Raw genomic sequence first — 13,522 nt, 5'->3', positions numbered from 1 at the left:
AGTCCTGAGAGCCGCTACAGGAAAAGGTAAGATAAGCCAGTATTCAAGAAACCATCCAGTACCCCTTCATGGACAAAACATGCTGCTGTCAATAAAGAGATCTACGACTTCTAACAATCTTAATACAGGACAAATTAAAAATACAGGAAAAGAAATCTCCCTTAATGAAAGAAACCATTTCCATGAGAAGATCCCTTCTCTTGCAGGGGATCCTGGAAGCAGAATACCCACGATTTGTTCGTACCATAGAAATATTAATCATTTTGCAACAAAAGGAGTTATTTACAGCTGCTTTGTCTTCACTTCCTAGATTTAACCACCAGAATCTCTAAATAGCCAGGTAGTGGCCTGGATTTGTTTGCTGTAGTTACCAAGAGTTGTGGCAAACAGGGGTTATGTCATTAGGCTTTCTATCATTGTATTCAGGAGGGTTTTTTTTTGGTTGGGGAGGGGAAGGGAGAGTTTATGTGTTTATATTCAGATTTAAAATTTGTGCAAGTTGCCTAGAAACCAAAGCACAGAAGAATTCACAGTCTGATGTATGTGAAATTGCAGCTGCTGGAAACAGCATGTTCTCCCAACTACACTCTGGGCTGGGCTCATTCCTATCTAGTTCTGTCATTCAAGGTTGATGGGATCTAGTTTTCCAGGGCGTTTGGTTTAGTTTATACCATCACCTTTGGTATAATGACAGGAATCAGTGTTGTTTTCCACCTTGCTTGAATGTACTTTATTCTTTAGGAAACTTCCGTTCCTTCTCCTGTCTCAGGACAGTACATACATGTAGCTTTACTTTTGAGAGATACAGGCCTTGCACAAAGTGAGGATGGGTGGATGGGTGGGTGGATGGATGGATGGTTTCTCACACTGAAAGCATTCTTCACGCCGAGCAACTTTCACCGAAAGAGCTCCATGTATTCTGTACACATGTTGGAGGTGCCAACATTCCCCACCATGGCACCATACTCCTGGTCACATTCGGTAAGTAGGGGCCCAGTAATAATGCTGCTTAGGATCACGATAAATCAGCAAGTGAAGCCAGATAAACGTTCAGGAATTTATGAGCTTGTCTGCCAGGTAATGGGCTACACTATACAGATAAATCACTTATAATGTTGCCATAGTTTTCAGGACTAAGCACTTCCTTCTCCAGGAGCATCTGAAGGCCTGCAGAGAGCAGCTGAAGAGAAATAAACAGCACTTACGGGCTTTTCCTTTCTAGTTTAGCAAACTGGACGATTTACCATCCTGTCCCCGTCCCTCAGCCATCTCCTGGAGGCACTATGCCCAGAACAAAGATGATGCCTTATTCACTCCACAAACTGAGTGGTGGAGAAGAAAGGTGAATATTCTAGGGAAAAATGCATGTTAAATTTCTGTAGCACACCGGAATTCATCAAGCTCTGGTGCCCAAGATACGGTGTTATTTTTTATACTATAATCTCAAACAATAAAACCCTGTACAACCTTTACGACCAAATGTGGCAATACTTCTGATGACTTATATGTCCTAAGGACACAAATATTTTCTGTAGTTACTTGTATAGCCTATTATTTTGTATCAATGAACTCTAATAAGCTTTTGGGTAAAATAAGCAAAGGATGACTTCAGAAAAAATTCTTAAGATAAAATAGACACTGATAAAAGAAAATCCTTTCTTTTTTTCCCCCAACTTAAAGGCGAACAAAAAAATACAAAGATGAACAAATAAATACATTTTTCCTGAAACATCATAAAACAGTTATTCATAACCAAACTACCAATACCGTTCTGAGGTCATGCTGGTAAAAAACTTCAAAAGCCTCTGTAGGCTCTCTACAATCTTCATGCCCACAGTAAGGCTGGAGACACCTCACACATGTGTGATGTTCCAACAGAACAGTGGCATCCAGGTTTCAAATGAAAAGTTTAACAGATGCTACCACTTTCTGCAAGTAGCGCATTCAGAATGCGCAACCTGCCCAAACGCAGTGAGCATCTGATCCCCTAACAGTTGAGTTGGCAAGAGAGGGACATTCAGGGCCTGGACTGCTAAAGTGAGCTGTGGCCAGGCTGGGACAAGGAGTCAACGGGCTCTCAGAGCCACAGCCCTGCCCCCACCCCGGCTGACTTCCAGCCCTGTGGTCTCCAGGAGCTGGTCTCAGACCTGGAGCTCCCGGGCCAGGTTTCCTCTACTTTTCCATTGTGTCACGCCTGGTGACGTCTGCAACAAACTAGTGTTCTCCTCGCATAAAACAAAAAAATCCCCACCATTCTGGTAGCTGCTGAAAGGAATACAACACCACACTTCTGGTTTTTAAGAGCAAGTAAATACACACGTTTTACGGCCAGTTATATATTAAGCTAATTAGGGATCAAGGAAAGATTTTTTACAAAAAGACTAAATACCTTTATAAGGGATGAAGGACATTCCCCCACCCTGCATTATGATTCCTGTCATTTTAAGGGTTGCTACTCTTAGAAAGTTATTTAAAATTTAGGATTTTTTTCCATAGGTGACAATTAAAAGCAAGGACCTTGGAACCTGGGTGGCTCAGTCGGTTGAGCGTCGGATTCTTGGGTTGGGCTCTGCCCTGGCAGGGCGGGACCTGCTTGGGATTCTCTGTCTCCCTCCCTCTCTTCCCCTCCCCCACTTGTGTTCTGTCTCTCTCAAAAATAAACAAACATTAAAAAAAAAAAAAAAAATCAAGTGAAGCCTACCAAATTCCATCTTCAAGAATTACAACCTCAGATAATAAAATCAAAAGATTGTATTTTCATACTTCCAAATAATTAAATTACAAAAAGTGCCCTTCAGAGAAACCAGTAAGATCTTGCAAAAGCAAGCAAGCTCACTGGAAGATTCCAACTGCCCTCAAGCTTAGAGAAGCTTAGGCTTACAGGAAATGTGCACACACAAAATCACAGGTGCATCCTCATAAAGGAACCCTTAAACACAGCAGGAATTCTTAAAAGACACCTCAATTACGAGATAGCAAAAATCTGGGGAGATTTAAAACGAGTATTTGTACAGTCTTTTGTATTCAAGAGAGTTCAGTGTGACCAACGTCACAGGAGCCTCTCCCCGGCGTCTGCAGCCTCTCATTTTCATTTTCTGGATGAAGCATCTGAAAGCATGTGGTGTAGGGGGCGAGTCTGGGTCAATGAATGATGAAAGGGCAGTGCCTGCTCTTACTGACAGACAAGCTATGCAACGCACTGATTTCTTTTAAAAAATATTGTGGGGCGCCTGGGTGGCTCAGTCAGTTAACGTCCGACTTCAGCTCAGGTCATGACCTTGTGGTTCATGAGTTCGATCCCCGCATCAGGCTCTGTGCTGACCACTCAGAGCCTGGAGCCTCCTTCGGATTGTCTCCTTTGCTCTCTGCCTCTCCCCTGCTCACACTCTTTCTCTCTCTCTCAAATAAATAAACATTAAAAAAATTAAAATATATATATTGTGTGAATCTGGTGTCAACGGGATTCATTTTTAAAAATAGCAAGGCACCAGTTCAAAGGAAATTCCTTAGAGAGTTACTACTGCTTAGATCTTCAAGGTGTTCCAACTGGTCCTCAACCTGAGTTAGTTTCTGACTGCTCCCATAGGATGCATCTTTGGGGCAGATTTTTCAAATATGCCAACAATTAATGTCCAGTTTCAGGGAAAAAATGAAGTGTGACTACTGTTAGAAATGTTTTTCTTCCAAATTATTAAACGAAATGCTAGATGTATAGGATGTCTTCCCACTTCCCTCCCAGGTTCATAACAAAACCAGAAACATATCAATCAATCCAATCTAGCCTTTAGCAAGAATCACAGCAAGGCCTGCCTGTCAAGCTCCTCTTTCTAGAGATGTGTATTACATCACCGAAACAGTATGTGCTTTCTCTCAGTGTGGCTCATGTGAAATCAAGGACTGTCAGTTGATCAGAATTGAAGGCATAATTGTTCCAACCTTTCTCCATTAAAAAAACATGAGGATATTTACATCTTCCAAACAAGTGCCTTTAGCCCACATAAAAACTGATGAGCCAAAGGAGGCCTCCCAGGCCACAGTGCATGGTTTAAGGGAGAAATTTTTTTTTTTTTTTTAACGTTTATTTATTTTTGGGACAGAGAGAGACAGAGCATGAACGGGGGAGGGGCAGAGAGAGAGGGAGACACAGAATCGGAAACAGGCTCCAGGTTCTGAGCCATCAGCCCAGAGCCTGACGCGGGGCTCGAACTCACGGACCGCGAGATCGTGACCTGGCTGAAGTCGGACGCTTAACCGACTGCGCCACCCAAGCGCCCCAAGGGAGAAATTATTAATGCCCAAGTACAGTTTCAATACTAGCTCATCTTTACTGTTCAACTGTTTCACCCTCACCCTTTATGCCATTTCTGCCCCATTTATTGTCTCAAACTGTAAGGAACATGGTCTCAAATTCTCTCACCTCTGTGATCTGTGTCAGAAAACTCAATTTGTATTTACCAGTTTTGCCCTTTCTTATATCTTGATGTTATTTTTCAAATCAACCTATATTACCAGGAGGGAGAAAATGGGGGTGAAAAAGTATGTTTTAGTAGTTGTCTGAACCCATTCTCCTTTGTGAAGGATCCACTTTATGAAGATACCTAAGCTCTTATTCAAAAGTGTAACAAGAATAAAGATGAAGTAATCACTACTTACATTTTGGCTTTGAACAAGAAATAAAAGTATGATTAAGTTTCAAATATAACTGAAAACCCCTGGTTTTCAAATACATACCCTAAAGAGAAAACAACATGAATGCCAGGACTCGGAACCAAATCTCTAAACAGAAGACAAAGCAGGGACATGTGTCACCAACAGGTCACATAGAAAGCAAGTCTCTTAATTTAGGGGACAGAACTGCACTAACACAGGTGACAGCAAAATGGGCAGAGAACATACAACATGTTAGAACCCCTACTTGATTAAGCAAATGATGCGGTTTGACATTATAAACTGCTATGTATAGTATACTAAATTTAATGCCCAACACAAAGAACTTTGGACATTTGACTTCTGGCTATATGATTTTTATTATTTCTGTATATTAAATTGTTATGTAACTCATACTCTAGTCCCATTTCTGATATGGCACAAAATAAATACAAAAAATAGCACTGTGATTCACTGAATCTTGCCAGATTCAACATAAAGCTCATATTCCTAAATGTCAAATATTCCCAACGGGATCCTTCTGGTGAAAGGAATATTAAGTAGACTAAATTTATTATTAATTAGTGTCAGATAATTAACCTAGTATTTCATTTTCAAAGAGGGGAAACTGAGTTATGGAGTTAACATGAAGAGTCACTGACCGATACAGAGAGGACCACACACACGTAAGCCCATCAGTGCTACTGGGTTAACACGTCACCTGTGGTGGAGAGGCCGTCTGGTGGAACATGACTGAGTGGAAGGAGAGGGAAACCGGACAAGTAGATTCCTCAGGACGGAAGGAGTCACCATGTGGGCTGCAGGGGAGCGGGGATAAGAGAGGAGAATGGAGAGAGGAATGCTGGGCACCCTGAGGGGACGAGCCACCCAAATCAACAGGTGGGGGGAGAGGCTAACACCAGAAAGGGGAACAAAGGTATCAAAAGAAGGGGTGAAACGAGGACAGACTAGGTAGACACCTTGGACGTGCCACCCTCCAGCCTCTGTGACCCAGAGAACTGCCTCTGAGATTAACAGCACATGGCAGCAGGGCTATTCTTAGCGATCTGTGCTGAACGGAGTTGCAGGTACCTGCCCTCAAACCACGTAAGGCGTTCCTCTGACTCCACTGTTTCTAACTGAAATCTCCTCAGAAACTACACTGGTGCTCTAAAAAACAGCCATTCTAAAACGAACTCGGGTGTTCCAGCACTCGGCACAGTATCAGGAAAGCCCGTCCCCATTATACACACACACATGCACATGTACATCCACAGTCAGTAAAGACCTCTGGGAATCTTTCAGGGCAGCACAGCCTATAAAATCAGCGAGAAGGCTATTTTATCATAGAGTAAAGGCTATTTCATCACAGCACACAATTGGGTACAAGAAATCACCCTGCCCTGACTTTATTCAGTCATGTATTTACCGATTTGTTTCAGAGAACGTGTCTCTATTCCTCAATAGCACCTACTGTTTACTGGTTACAAAAACTAGCCTCTGGCACTCCTGAAATGTGCCACGACTGAATCCCGTGCCTCAGAAAGACCTACAGAGCAGAGAGTATGCTGGAGGAACATCAACTCTTCTGACCAGTCCCACTGGACACCCAAGGTGAGGGTGAACAGCGAACACCGCTGTCTTTCCAAGGACAGAGAAAAACATCTCCAGATTTTAGCCAGTGGCTTCTGTGTCAATAGAAATACCTCTGAATGGCAGAACAGCAGACCGTACTTAACTGAGAACATACCCACGAGGCATGTTTTAAAAACAGGGCTACGGGACCCTCTTGTTTCCCTGGAGGCAAAAGCCCACTCTGCTCCAGAAGGGATAGGCTTTCTGATGAGCCACAAGGCCCCACAGACTGCTGGGTGTGGAACAGCTCCTCTGCACCTGAGGAATACCTGGTCGACCCCAGCGCCCCAGGGGGGCCAGGACTTGCACCTACAGCTCCAAGAGGGGTGACCCAAAAAGGAAAGCCACACTACCGGAAGCATTTGGCCCTGGTTGGTCAGGACCAATGGGGCTTTCTCAGACATACACAACAAAGTGTGTTTTCAGGCACACTGGAGAGTTTCTGGGCCACTACACATGAGTCTGATATCCTTGGACTTGTGCCTTCTGATCAGGCCCCTTTCCATGTTATGGTTAACACAACAGGATGAGAGAAACCACAAAGTACAAAAAACTACAGGGGACTGAGCAACTTATTCATGCCCCCTATAAGCACTGGAAAAAGATGTCTTTAGCAGAAACACATGTAATCAAAAGAAAGGGTGGGGGCTGTGGAACACCAAAGCCCCTCAGGGTGGCACAAGGTCCACAAACAGGATAATCCTCCAAATATTGGGGTCAAGTTGAAAGATGGGGGAGCAGATAGCATTCGCCTGTTGGAACGGAGATACATTTCCAAAAATGACCCTCAATGACATGATCGAGTAACAGTTTAGGAAGCTCGTGTTTTAATTCTGCCACCCTCTGGGAGCTGGGCTGGGAAGAGAATTCAAGATGCACAGGGAAGCTTCTGCAATTCTTTGGTTCCTCGGGGGACTAAAACCCAGTGGCCCCTTTCATTTTCATGACTGTGCAGCTCTGACGTCATGCTCCACCAGCTGGCACTGTTAGGGCATTGCCAAGGAGCTGTGCACCTGACCTTTCACGGAGAGCCACGACTCGGCAGGTATCAGCTGCTGTAAAATTTTTCTAAGGGACTTGCTATCTTCTCATGTTAAAATGAAGACCTACTGGACATCACATTCTGGCATGCTGGGAACATGTGGGCCGTGCCTAACCAGAATATGTCCTGCAACACAAGAGAGCCTACCTAAGACTCATGACACTCTTTTTAAACTAAAAAGAGTAGATGCACCAAGAGCAAAAGCAGACAGACACACTGACTCCATTTAAGCCAATACTGGTAAATACTGAAAAATCCATTCATCGCCAAAATAATCGCCACTATTCACCCACACAGATTTGTGTATGACATTCACTTTGTGTGGTAACACTACCAGGCCCGTGACGATGTGTGTGTGTTTGTGCACACGTGTGTACCTGCACACCCCAAGGATGAAATGGGCAATGCACATGCCAGACTTTCCACTAGCCTGGGACGAAGCCTCTCTGGGAGGGGTTTTCACCAATGTAGAGAGCAAGACAGCCAGAAAAGCAAGCCTGGCTGCAAAAAAAAAAAAAAAAAAAAAAAAAAACCAGAGGCACGGCATCAGTTATACCCCTGTTCAGGACTCAATTATACTACTTTGAAGTTAAGACTATTTGCATTTTAATAGAAGCCAGAAAAGACAAGATGGCTGTGTAACTGCATATTCCTTAGAAACAAGCTGGGAGTATCAATTTCAGCATAACTCTTGAAGTGGAACAGAAATAGCCCCATATTTAACTGCTGAACAGAGGCTCATCTTCCATAGTTCCCATACTGTGACTGCAAGCTCGACCCACAAGTCATGAGGCGAGCTGGTAGCATACCCTCAGATCCTGAAATGGATGTCTGTCTGATTCACATCGAGAGAGGAAGCAGAGACACAGCATGTTGCTGTCACTGTTTACACCAGCGGCCACACGCAGAAAGTCAAAGGTAAAAGGAGTAACCCACAAGCGCTGGACACCCACTCCTGCCATCCATTCGTGAGATCGTGACATTGTGTTTACAAAGGTTTACTCTAGTACACACAGGGTCATTTCCACACGGATTTAGTTAAGGTACACAAGTCCCTGGGAAAGCCAGGATTCCAGCATTCACTGTCAAGCAAGTTAACTTTTTATGAAAGGTATAAAACAGACCTTTCCTAAAAGGCAGAATTTCAAAATCACTGAATTCAGTTAATTAGGAAAAAATAAAAAGTAGCCTGAATGAACCACCTTTGAAGTCATAAACCCAAAACACACTCCCATTCTTTTTCAATAAGTTTTTTCACTAAGAGACTTAAAAGACAAACACCAAAATGTTAAGAGTAAGTAGCTCTCTGGGTGACTGGATTACTGTCAGTTTTCAACCCTCTTCTTGATCCTTTTCTGTATTTCCTAAGTCTTCTCTAATTGACAGTATACCACTTTTGCAACAAAAAAATGTTGATTTTCTTGGCTCACGTTGGTTTGAAACGGGAAACAGAGCTAAACATGCTGAAGTAAAAATACAGGAAAGGTGCCACACAGGAGAACAAACTGAAATTACTTTGTGTAGAAACTGGGGACATACCACTTTGCACCAGTTAGCTCAGCACTCGATCTAGATGTCCAACAATTCGAGCAACATAAACTGGGATCCCCAGAGAGCCCACCCAATCAGCCCCGTGGGGTGGGCATACTGTGGCCCAGGCTACCCTGCAGTGTCATTCAGATTTTACCAAGAAACTCTCAAAGGCCTACGCATGGCTTAGTGGAAACTCAAGTTGTTCTATTAACAGTGGACTTGGGTTATTACAAATAAACTAAATTAAAATTAATTCCAAGTCCCTGCCCCAGTAAATCTTTCTCAGGAGCTTCCATGAAAAAGCTGAATTAATTTTTTTCCCTCCTTGTGTCCCTAATAAGCTGTTGGAGAAGGCACTTATAAGCACTGAAATGCCCAAAATATCAGTAACAATTAGAAGGAGAATAATTAGTATTGGAAAATCTGCAAACTTGAATCAGTGCTAAGATCGTTAGGAGCCGGTCAAATATCACGTCTCGAAAACCCAGGGATGAAGAGGGACTGGCATGGCACAAAGTGGCTCAGAGTGATGACAGGCTGGCAGGTGTCTGAGGGCCCAGGAGGGGAAACTGTCACTCACAGGGAGAAGGACACTTGCAGGTGAGGGCTCCGAGTAACTGCCCTGCTAAGAAAACACAGGCCCAAAGGGGCTGCTCCAGTGTGTATCAGGGGGTACAGCTCCTTGTCAGGAACACACACAGACAGAAGGGCCAAGGCTGTGAAAACTGAGACTGGTAAGATGATTTAACGTGTGCGTCTATGCAGCGCCCCTAAGGAATTAGGTAATGTCATCATGAAGCCCGACAGCTCAGTTCTTACTCTCCACTCTGCATCTCTTCTCAGAAATATGTGACTAGTCTCGTGACCATCCCCCCGCCCCCCTTCCCTACTGAGGGGAGGGTTCTGCACTGGAGGAGACAGCAAGTAGTCCCAGGGAGTACTACAGAGCCCACAGGAGAATCCATTTACAGCAAAGGAGCACAGCTCAGTGACATGCAGCACCCCGCCCTCCACAGGTATCTGCAAACTCAGCTCCCCCTGCACCTCCCATCACCTGGGACACCCCCTTCCACACACACCTGTAACATGGACTGAAAGCCTATTGGAACGTGGAGCCAACGGCTCTCATGGTATCAGAAACAATGCCTCGCTTTTAAAACTAACTCAAAGAGAAATCTTTAGATAGCCTAACACACATACCACAAATAATGGGAGGGAGAACTTAACAGAATGCCCCATCTGTAACATAAAGGAGAAGTCAAAGGAAAGCAGGTCCAAATGTAGTAATGTGCACTGCGGTATTTACAAACCCTTGAACCCTAAAGGACATAGTGAAGCAATGAGAGTCCTGAAGAATCCCCATACACACACAGCTATTAATGCAAACTGAATCAAGCACGCTGTGTAGTTACTCAGACACAAAAGCATTCCCACTGAGGACAAAGTTTTCTGAAATGGCAAGCACTTTGGGGAAAATTCAACAACATACAATCCTCACAGATTTACTTGGCAGTCACATTCCTAGAGAAAATTGGTAAATATTAAAACTGTGCATACAAGAGAGTTAGATTAGAGCCAGGATTTTCACCTGTGTAACTCTCCAGCAGGCACCTAGACGCTGAGGAAAGCAGCTGATTCCTCACCACCCTGAGAAGAACTACGACTGTAGGTACACGGTTCCTGGATGCAGCCCACTAATGGCCACAGTGCCCCCCAACTGCCGTGATAACCACATCATCCTCATGGGGGCGATTCTGCCCCTTGAGAACTACTCCTTTATACCAAACTGCTTCCACATGTCAAAGTGCCAGAACAGATATGGAGACTAGGACAGTTCATGCCAATTGTATTCAGCTGCGGTGGTCTCTTCAGCCATCAGGACATAGGAGAACATCTCTGCTGCTGTTTCCTTCCCATGGACTTCTGTCACTTGGCACTCGGGTACCCCTCTCATCCTTTCTTCTTGGGAGGTCAGGTGCTCTCGTTCCTGAAAAACCGTTATCTTTATCCAGTCACTGCTAAACCCAACTCTGGACAAGCACAAATTCAAAAGACAAGCAGGCCTGCAGGTGTCCCAAGGCACCCATGGAGCAGCCACAGACATCACCCAGGAAGCTTGGCTGTAACTAGGGCGTGCTTAGAAAATGCTTATTTGATAAGCTCACTGCCAGAATAAAACACACCTGCAAATCCTAGAGTACACAAAAATAATAAGCAACTTTTACCACTTGGTCTTGAAAGTGCACAGAAATACCTGCCATGTCAAATTATGTGATAAATTATTCCTGCACAACTTTTGTGATGCCTCTGGAAATGGCCCAGATTCATACAAAAACCTCTACTTGCATTTTTAATAAAGAATGCTTAAAAGCTACCTAATTCTATAAACTAGAAACTTACCATTTGATTATTTAAAGTACAATAAACCTGGTTCTACAACACATGTGTCTACTCTATATTAAGACAATCTGTATAGTTAGAAATATAAACTTGGGGCGCTTAGGTAGCTCAGTCGGTTAAGCATCTGACTCCTGACTTCTGCTCAGGTCATGGTCTCATGGTTCGTGGGTTCGAACCCCAAGTCAGACTCTGTGCTGACAGCGTGGAGCCTGCTTAGGATTCTCTCTCCCTCCCTCTCTCTCTGCCCCTCCCCCACTTGTGTGTACTCTCTCTCAAAATAAATAAACTTAAAAAAAAAAAAAAGAAATATAAACTTGTAACCTTTTGTCTGAACAGAGAAACTAAAAAGAAAAGTCCAAAAAAGAAAATCCCTTCTCAAAGTAAACTAATTTAATGTTGAGACGATTAACAGCACACATACACACATACCCTGCATACTTCATATCAAGTACACACACACACACACACACACACACACACACACACACACACACACAACATAATTAAATGGAATACTGTAAAACTACTGCAAACTATTGCACCACTGACTGGTGGTAGACCCCGGAGATTAGAGAAGACAGAGTACCAAGGACTACAATTTCGGTTAAATTGTGTTAACAATGCTTGAAAAATTGCAAAAACACTAAAACAGTTTCTACCTTTCTTTTATGCATAGAATATCAAATAAAAGTTAAAAATTAAGGTTATTCCTTAAATATAGCCTGTGGTTAGGGTGTGGAGAAACTAGAACCCTTATACATCACTCACTTCTGGGAATGTAACAGGATACAGTTTTTCTGGAAAACAATCTGGCAGTTTCTTAATAAGTTACACATAAATTTACTGTAATACTCCTAGGCACCTACCCAAAAGAACTGAAAACACACGTCCACACAAAAAGTTGTGAGTCTTTATAGCAGCAGCATCTATGATAGCCCCAAACTAGAAACAACCCAAATGTCTATCAAAGAGTGAAGAGACAGACAAAATGTGGTATATCCATCCAACAGAATACTACTCAGGAATAAAAAGGAACAAACTACTGATACATGCTATAATATGGGTGAACCCCAAAAATGTTAAGTGAAAGAAGGCAAATGTATTAAAACCACATTGATTCCACTGATAGGAAATGTCCAGAAAGGCCAATCTATATGAAGAGCAAGTAGATGACTGGTTGCCCATGGCTGGGGAGCAGGGGTGGGGGGAAATGGGGAGGGAGCCACTACTAATGGGCACCAAGGATCTTTCAAGGACGACGGAAATGTTCTAACACTGGAGTCTGGTGATGACCGCACAACTTGGCAAAATTATTAGAAAACAATGAATTACACACTGAATTTCACACTATTTACATTACACCTTACACAAGCTGTTGAAAACATATACACACATATACCCATAGAGCCTACAGCTGAAGCTCTGGACAGCTATGAAATGTTAAATCTGTGTTTTGGTCATCCCTCTCTCTTGACTCCAGACTGGAAAAGATGACATCAGGCCATTAACATTATGAGAATGCAGAATTTTGCTATTCAATTTCCTCTTAAAGATAATAAAGGAGCATGGCAGGGAGGGAGGCACACAGGGGGAGCAAATAAATCTGCTCTTTCCTCATTATGGAGTTCAAACCGGGTCATGGCCCTATTAGCCGGTAACTACGAGTAGCTTACTTATTACTGCACACTGCCGGCGGGGACTGTGCTGGGGCCTGGGAACGCAGAGTCCACTGCCCTATGAACATAGGACCTTTGTAATGGGCAAACCTAGGCCAGGCACTAGGATAAGCATGCTAATGGACACTCTGAACAATTAAGAAATGAGAAACTAGGGAAATGCTTATATTCAATTTATGTGCCGAAAATCTAACACAAGCCACTTACCTCCCAAACCTCAAAGTTAGTTTTATTTGTTAAAATGGGTACCTACTTAATAATTTTACATAACGACAAACTTCAGTCTGGTAAACAGGCACACCGTGTACGATGCCCTAAGACGACCTAGCCTGCTTTCCCCTCCCATCTCCTACCGAGTCCACTTTTGCCAAGCACCTCCTAAATACACTCACTGCTTTGCTCAGCTGGGCAGGGCCTCGCAGCCAGGGTGCTAGCTGCCTTCACAGCAAGGTAACACGCTGGATGGCATCCGGCACCGTTCCTGTGCACAAGGAACAGGTTCTGGGCACTGTGGGCTGATGGAAGGGGCAGGGTGACAAGCACATAGAATAGCCCTCTAGGAAATGGGTCATGGAAGAGACAAGGACAA

General features: G+C 43.6%; 1 protein-coding gene across 13 annotated transcripts in view; it reads right to left on the bottom strand.

The window, feature by feature from the left end:
- LOC123593803 (aminopeptidase O (putative)) overlaps positions 1-13,522 on the bottom strand; it is a 344,225-nt gene that overhangs the window by 45,260 nt on the left and 285,443 nt on the right. Inside the window, exon 14 of one of the 13 annotated variants that reach the window (XR_006710542.1) lies at positions 7,301-7,450. The exons of the other annotated variants lie outside the window; for them this stretch is intronic. The gene's annotated coding sequence lies outside the window, so the exon portion shown is untranslated. The remainder of the gene's footprint in view (positions 1-7,300; positions 7,451-13,522) is intronic. 13 annotated transcript variants of the gene reach the window in all.

This window comes from Leopardus geoffroyi, chromosome D4 (assembly GCF_018350155.1).
Source record: "Leopardus geoffroyi isolate Oge1 chromosome D4, O.geoffroyi_Oge1_pat1.0, whole genome shotgun sequence".
Lineage (NCBI taxonomy): Eukaryota > Metazoa > Chordata > Mammalia > Carnivora > Felidae > Leopardus > Leopardus geoffroyi.
This window is presented reverse-complemented; position numbering and strand designations above follow the sequence as displayed.